Source organism: Camelus ferus, chromosome 16 (genome assembly GCF_009834535.1).
Source record: "Camelus ferus isolate YT-003-E chromosome 16, BCGSAC_Cfer_1.0, whole genome shotgun sequence".
Taxonomy (NCBI): Eukaryota; Metazoa; Chordata; class Mammalia; order Artiodactyla; family Camelidae; genus Camelus; species Camelus ferus.
The window spans coordinates 37,600,728-37,608,696 of NC_045711.1; positions in this window are offsets into that span (position 1 = coordinate 37,600,728).

The following is a 7,969-nucleotide window of genomic DNA, read 5'->3' on the forward strand; positions in this document are numbered from 1 at the left end:
TTACACAGCCACGTGTGGCTAGTGGCATACTCTACATATTGTACCACATCTTGCTTTGTTCACTTAACACACATATCTTGAAGATAGACTGTTTGGTCTGCCTTATTTTTAAAAGCTGCTGCATAATATCCTCTTGTAATCCACTAAGGTGATCCCTTACTCAGCCCAGAGAGCCATGGATCACCACTTTTAATAAAAAGCTCTGAAATCTTTTACATCATACCATCATAACCAACACATCTTGCAACAATTCTGGGTTCCTTATCCTTCCACTTTTATCAGCCTGAGCCTGAGATAGTTTGATATCCAATAGCCCCTTTTGGGGACTGGGGGAAACAACTTACCACGAGTCACTGCCCTAAAATACAATTTCCACCCACATGCCCTGTGCCTGGAATTCAATGGTGAGGGTGGCATTCTTTAGGGTTAATCATGGGTCCCTTTAAGTGGGTCTCCTTTAGATTGCAAAATGCACTGGGCAAGGCAAAAATTAATGGAGAGCATCTGAGGCTGGTTTTGCTTTTGCTCTGATGAGAGGGACAAAGAGATGATGGAGAGGCCAAGGGGCTTTGTGAAGCCGTGCAGGTTCTGATGGTGAATCTCCCTGTTCTTAAAATTGTCCTTAAGTTCATGTGGATTCCTAGGCTTGTGCCTTTGGGCAGCCTTCCTTTCAGGATATTTCAGGCAATGAGAACCTTTGTCATATAGCCTCTAGAGAGCACATCTCACCAACCTGTTTTGATGTTTACCCCGTGTAGCCCTTTCTTCTCTGAGGTTCCTATGGGAGGCAGTGGATGCATGATTCAACATCAGACAGACCCGGGTACAAATCCCAGCTCCACAAGGCATAGCCCCTTGGCAGCTTATGGGGTGAATGCACAGCAGCACATGCTGACCTTTGGGTGCTCGGTCTGTACAAGGAATCATATGGGGAGAATGAAGAAATGGCCTAAACTTCACTCAGAAATATTCCTGAGTCACCACTGGGCAGGGCTTGCTGCTAGACATTGGAGGGAGGAAGGACATGTGATTCCTGTGTTGTCAGGGTTTCTGACCTAATAGGGAACAGTGCTTGGGTCTGCACAATGATGGACACTATCTTTCATGATGACAACAGGGAGAGTGGAATTTGTGCATTCTGCAGAACATTCATTTCTTCTACAGAACTAGGCATAACCTTACCAAAGGGTCATATGAGTGCTGAATAAAAATCACAATTGTCTACACAAATCCCAAATCAAAACTCAGTTACATCCTGGGATAGAATTTTTGGCCCTGAGCACTCACCTCCCTGCATCCACACCTTTGCTGCGTCTCACTGTGGGCAGAGTGTACGGTCTCGTTCCCTGGCTGGGGGCTTTGGCCCATTCCATGGGCAGAAGTGAGAGAGTGCCAGCTCCTTGCCTAGGATGGACGATGCCTGATGGGTTTCTGCCTTGCTCTCTTATGCCTCCTTTGGGTAGCTGCTGCCGCTTCAGCCTGGGCCCCAGAATGAACACACATGGAAAAGAGCCACGCTGGCTGATCTGCAGACCAGCAGTGAGGTGCAGAGCAGATCTAGCCAGCAGGGCATTAAAGCAGAGCTGTCCCAGCTATGCCGCAGACTGGTGACAGTCGTTACTCCAACGCACTGAGTTCTGAGGTGGGTTTGTTATATAGCACTCTTGTGGCAATAGTTAACCAACACGCGTACCTATTCTTTTATTAGGTTCTAAGTTCAGCTGCTGCAATAGAGACCCTACACAACACTGGGTCTAATAAGAAATTTACTGACCTCTATGTAAGAATCTGATTAAGTAAGTCCAGAGCTAGTTTGGTGACTCGTGTGTCAGGGAGCCAGGCTCTACCATTCTCCATGTGATCCTCTCCCACACGAAACCTTCATATCGTTCACAGATTGAAGTCTTAATTTCCTGATGCCCTGCAATCCAAAACACTCCACAGTGTGGCGCCAAACTCTTTCCAACATTACCCTCCAACACCTAAAGCCTCACCTTGAACCACTATTCCTACTTCTGCTTCAGGCCTCAGGATGTGTCTTCTTCTTGAATGGGTGTGCTCCCCTCATGCCCCCACGCTTGTGCCCCACTGCCGCCCGCCAGGTCTCAACATCTCACTCCTACCAGGGCCTCAGAAGCCAGAGCTGGTCGGACCTGGTGCTCCCCAAGAGTGAGAGGCCCTGACCTCCATGGGTGGGGGGCTGCAGTCCAGTGTCCAAGAGGAGAGTCCAGTCTGCCTCCAGTCATCCTTGCGTCCCTCTGCCCAGCCTCTCCCCTCCTCAGAGCCCTGCTGACCTCCAGCCCCGAAGAAGCCAGGAACCTCTGCACCCTCCACTTCCCTCCCTCCTTCTAGACCTCAGTAGTTTAGTGAGCGTAACAGGGCTTGTTAACATGGATCTGCTTTGGAGGTTGACTCAGGAGGGGCAGGCACATTGGTTTGGAGAGTGACGGGCTCTCTCCTGGACCAAATTCAAGCCAGGTTCCTCTGAGACTTCTGGATTCAACCTTGGCCTATAAAGGCTTGAACAAACACTAACATAGTTTCTAACAGCTCAAGGACACATCCCTAGGATGACCCCAGCTCCCTGAAAAACACTCAAGGATGTCTGAAGAATTGGCTGTTTGTTCCAGCCAACGCTTGAAGGGAGGGCCCTGGTCTCTCAGCTTCTGTGAGAGGGTAGGAGCCTAACTTTGATAAGTGACAATTAGTCAACACAGATGGGTTTCACGTGACCAATGCCCCGCCCTTCCTGCCTTTTGCAATCCTTCACCTCTCTCACTCTACGGAGCCCCCCTCCCCCTTCCTATCCCCTCATTCTCCCTTTAAAAACCTGGTCACCTCAGGTGCAGCTGAGTTCAGTTTACGATGGACCCTTTTCCTGTATTATTGCTACTGTATATTATTGATTGAAATCTGTCTTCACCACTTTAAGAAGTGCCTGGCTTTGTTTATTTTTGAAAAGGGGAGGTGTCCAGGACTAGCCTTATTATTTATTCATTTAATACTCTTTTAAATAAGCACCCCAGGGACATTTCAGTACAGAGGTCTACAGATCATATTTTGAGAAACTTTATTTCCCTTTTCATAATTATATGGGTGCCATTTCTCTGGCAGCCCTTTTGAACGGGAGCTGTATTTTCTGACTGTGTGTCCCATGGCTAGCACTCCCTCAGGGAGGGAGCCACTGGGAGTGCCCCACAACTATAGGAACAGGGAGGCAGGGAACACGTGTACCACTGGTAATGGAAACTGCCCAAAGACAGAAGCGATGACAGGAGAAGGGGAGCCTGGTCTTCCCCGACCCCGCAGGTACCTGCTCAGCGAGTTTTCTGCTGGGTCACTGAAAAGGGGGAAACAAGTGAGTCTCCAAGGCTGTTCGAACTCTTTCTCATCACTTCCTGGATTCCTAATACTTCACTGACCCACGCATCCCCGGGTTACACTTGTACCTTATTATCATCTAGAATCTACCATTAAAAAAACTCAAAAGTCCAACCTTTCCTTCTTTGAACATAAGTGCTTGTCCTTCCAGTTCTCACTCATGTGTACCCACCATACATGTGCTTCAGCTGCATCAAAACCTCTGGTCTGGAGCCCCATTTTCTCCCAGTTCCTAGCCTACCCCCCAATTGATCTCTTGGCCTCTACTTACAAGTCACCTTCAAAGTACTCTAAAACTCAAGCTTGATCATGTCTCTTCTCTGCTTAAAACATTGCAGTCTGTGCTGTTTGGTAAAGCCCATGTGCTTTCACCAGGCCCTTTGGGACTGGTGCCTTGCTCCCCACGTGGCCTCACACACTGCCTTTCCCTCCTCGTTCTTCGAGCTCGGGAACACCTGGGGTTTCACGCTTCTCGCCGCTGTACTGTCCTTCCGTGTGGCTTTCTTCCTCTTCCCCTCCTCCAAGCCATCCCTCACATTTACTCCTTTCCAGCCAACCAAGAGCCAAGCCACTTCTTGGTACATTGCCATTGTCACGTCAACACACTGTCTTCTATGTACATCTGCAGGGGTTTGTCCCTCCTCCCAGTCTTAGGAGTGCCTGGAGGACAGGGGCTGTGTCCTAGCCAACTCTTCCTCCAGCACCAGGCACAGTGTCTGGCATATACCCCGGGCCCAGGTCAAGTCCCTCCTTTTTCATGGACTCTCCCCAGCTTCCTAACCTTCCCTCCTCTGAACCCTGCAACATTTCTGTGTCATTCTTACCCTATTCATACATTGCCTCATTTCATTTCATTTAGCCTTTTAAAAATGGCTAAATTGTCTGATAGATTTCATTGGAATCAGTGAGAATTTTCACGTAGTAGCTGTTGGCCTTGTGTCTCCCTCCCTTGTTCTATCACTCAGATCTCAGTAAGGAGCCGGGCTCCAAGCTAGTTTGCCCATCAGGAAGATGGGGACAGAGGCAGCCCTAGGCAGCCATGGTTTTCTGAACCAGCTGACTCCTACAGCCAGGGGTGTGTCCCTGACCCAAGGAGAGACAGGCTGGCCAGGTGAAGTCTCTGCATTCTGACAAAAGCACTGCCCAATCTGGGTCAAGCTGGGCAAAGCAGAACCTTACTCTTGGGCATTTTTATTTAGAAATATGGTAGGGTAGCATTTGAGACTAATAAAGAATCGTGCAAATTTGAGGTAGTGTGACATAAAAAATATTACCTAAGCCTCACTCTATGTACCAACTTTGAAATAATGGAAATACCCCCACATAGGAGCCTGGAGCTACTTGGAATCCTGGTCCACAATCTGGGAAGCCCAGCAACATGAGGATCTTTATCCTTGGTTTCTTGTCAGCTCCATCTTCGTGTCCACCTCTCTTGTTGACATCAACCCCCCCACTCATTACAGAGTCTGAGCGGGCATGGGGACTTTCTTGTTCTCATGACCTAATGGTGTGACCCAAGTGCCTTGTACTGCACCTGGCCCAGAGCAGGTGCTCAGCAAACAGCTGCCATCATTCTCCTCGTTGTTGTCGTTGTTATTGATCATTGAGAATTTCTTTTACTCACTAACGTTCCTCAACCATCACTGGCTTACTAAATGTGACTGATTAATGACTTTCTTTGCAGGAGTGGAAGAACCTTGCAGCTGATGGAGGTGGCACTGTCATTACATACTCACTTGAAATCATGCAGCCACAGGCCTGTGCTGGGTGAGGCAGGAAGTGGGGAGGTTTGGTGCTGGGCTGAGCTGGAGGGAGCTGAGCAGCACATGGCTCCTCCCTGCCAAGTGCCCTCGTGCAGGGAAGACCCTTCACGGCCGGCCGTGCTGGGCAGAAGCATGTGACTCTCTGGAAGTGTTCACCCCAGTCCTCTGCAGACGCAGTCTCACACGCAACACTTGCTGGGGGCCAGTGGGGAGGAGCCCCTATTTTCCTAGCTGCTTTAACCTGTAAGTTGAATCATACTAAGTAAATCCCTGAGTCCAACTAGCACAGTTATCTGACTTACTGGCTTTCACACCACAGGCTGTCACCGATGCATAAGTGAATTGTGAAGTCAGTTGAAAGGCCATGAGCAGCACTAAAACACAAAACATTCTTTTTTGAATATACATAGAATAGGAAAAAATCAGAATGCAAAATCAGAGTTTGTTTTAGAAACTCTTGGTGTCCATATAGTATGTGGTGCTGATTTGTGACATAAAATGTAGCTCACAGCCCAAGCACAGTGTGATCAATAAAGTCCTCAGTGGAAAGGAAGCATCTTCTTTTTGATACTCACTAGCAGCATGGCTGTGGGGCAGCGCCTTTTCCCTTTCTCTTTCTCCATTTCCTTAATATAAACAAATGACTATCTATAGTTTCTCCCAGTTACAATTCTATGAGGTTTGGATAAAGGGAATAGAGTGTGGGGGCCTGAAAACCAGCAGGATGACAAGGGAAGTTTTCCTGACACTTTCTAGGAAGGACTCATATATTCTACCTTCCAACAACTTTGAGTGAGGCTGGTCCTCAAACCCTAGAACTATGTGGCCTTCCCTACCCCAGAACTTCCAAGAAGGCTACTGGCCCAGTCTGGCCTGATGGCCACCACCAGCAGGAACAGGTAACAACCCAAACCTCTCCCCCTCCCCCTTCTTTCCTTAAAGGACTAGGAAAAGCAGAGGCATCTGTGCCTGTCCCATTCCAACTCAGCTTTGGCTGGGGAGCTAGTTTTGCTGGTAAATAAATTTGGGTGAAGCATTACGATAAACATTCTTCCTGTCTCTTGTGCTTTCTTCACTGGAAACTGAAGAGATTGAATAGATGAGCTCTAAGTTCTCCTCTAGTTCTAAAATCCTACTTTAAAAATTACCAGACTAGGGGGAGGGTATAGCTTAGTGGTAGAGTGAGCTGCTTTGCATGCACGAGGTCCTGGGTTCAATCCTCAGTACCTCCATTAAAAATAAATTAACCTAATAACCTCCCCCACAAAAGTAAAACAAAAAAATAAAAAAAAACTTTAAAAAAAATTACCAGAGTAGTATTTACCTTACACTTTTTTTTACTGCCCTTTGCTGCTGTTCTGTGAGAATAAAGCTGTTTTGGAAGAAACATGATCAGAATAATTCATCACAATGACTATCTCTAAATCTTTATTCATTCCTTTTTATTTTAAGTCTTATCTACTCAGTGAGATGATGACTTTTTTTGTAGAAGGAATGCTGTCTTGTTTAATAATCCTTTGACTCTTTCACAGTACCTAACTTAGGATCTGGGGCGCAGCCGGCAATACATTTTATTGATTGTTTTAGGTAACATTCAATAGATAATTCCCAATAAAAATTCTTAGAAGTAGGAAAACAAAATAAAAGTATCTAGCAGAAACCTAAGCATGGTTTTAAAGCCAAGAATAACAGTAGGATGCCTATCATTATGGCCACTATTGATCACTGTTGAGGAGGTCCTCATCAATGCAGTAAGAAAAATATGGGAAAGGAAGAGACAAGCATATTTGCGTATGAAATGATGGACAACCTTTAGGCTGGAAGCAATATAAGAATTCAGGAAGATCCTACATACAAAATCAGGAGATCAACATATAAGCCTCAAAAACTTTCCTCTATAACACAAATAACTAAGAAATAGAAGAAATAGCCCATTAAAATATCAATAAAACTGCATAAAGTACCTAGGGATAAACTTAACCGAGAATGTATAAGACCTATGTGATGAAAACATTAAAACTCTTCTGAAGGACATTAAAATAAAAAAATATGTATATAGCATGAGATACCATCTTCCTAGAATGTTGTAAAGATATCAATTGTCCTCAAATTAACCCACAAATTCAATGCAATCCTATATAAATCCAAGATAAATATTCAACAAATCCTGGCTATTTGACATTTGGTGGAGAAATTGTGCAAGAATAGTTATGAAATCTATGAAAAAGATGATCAAAAAGCAGGAGCTTACCCTACCATTTATAAAACATGTTCCAGAGCAACTGGAATTAGGCAGTGTGGTGCCGGTACTGGTATAGGAAAAGGTAACTGGATCAATAGAACAGAGTCCAGATAAAGACAGTATTTTTAGATTAGTGAAGAAAGAATGAACCATTCAGTAGAAAATTTTGAAACAATTCGATTTTCATGCAGGGGAAAGAAGTTTGATCCCCTACCTCAACTACACTAAAAAACAAAGCAAATTCTAGATAGATTATAAAAGCACTAGAAGAAAGTATCAGAGACTATTTTTCTGCCACGAGGTGACAAAGGCCTGGCTGACAAAACCCACTCACCATGAGGACAGGCTGATGTGGGGACAGATTGTCAACAGACGGCTACTCTACCAAGCCCCTGCCCTCTCCTCCCCTGGATTGTCTGTCTTCTTCCTGTTCATTTATAACACTCTTTACAATAAATAAATATTGGCTTTCATTGATTTTCAGTGTTTCAAACACTTCCCAATGTTTTTGTCTCTAAGGGGATGAGACAGAAGAGTGGAGTAAGGAGCTCAGGCTTTAAAGTCAGCTGAAGCTGGATTCTGC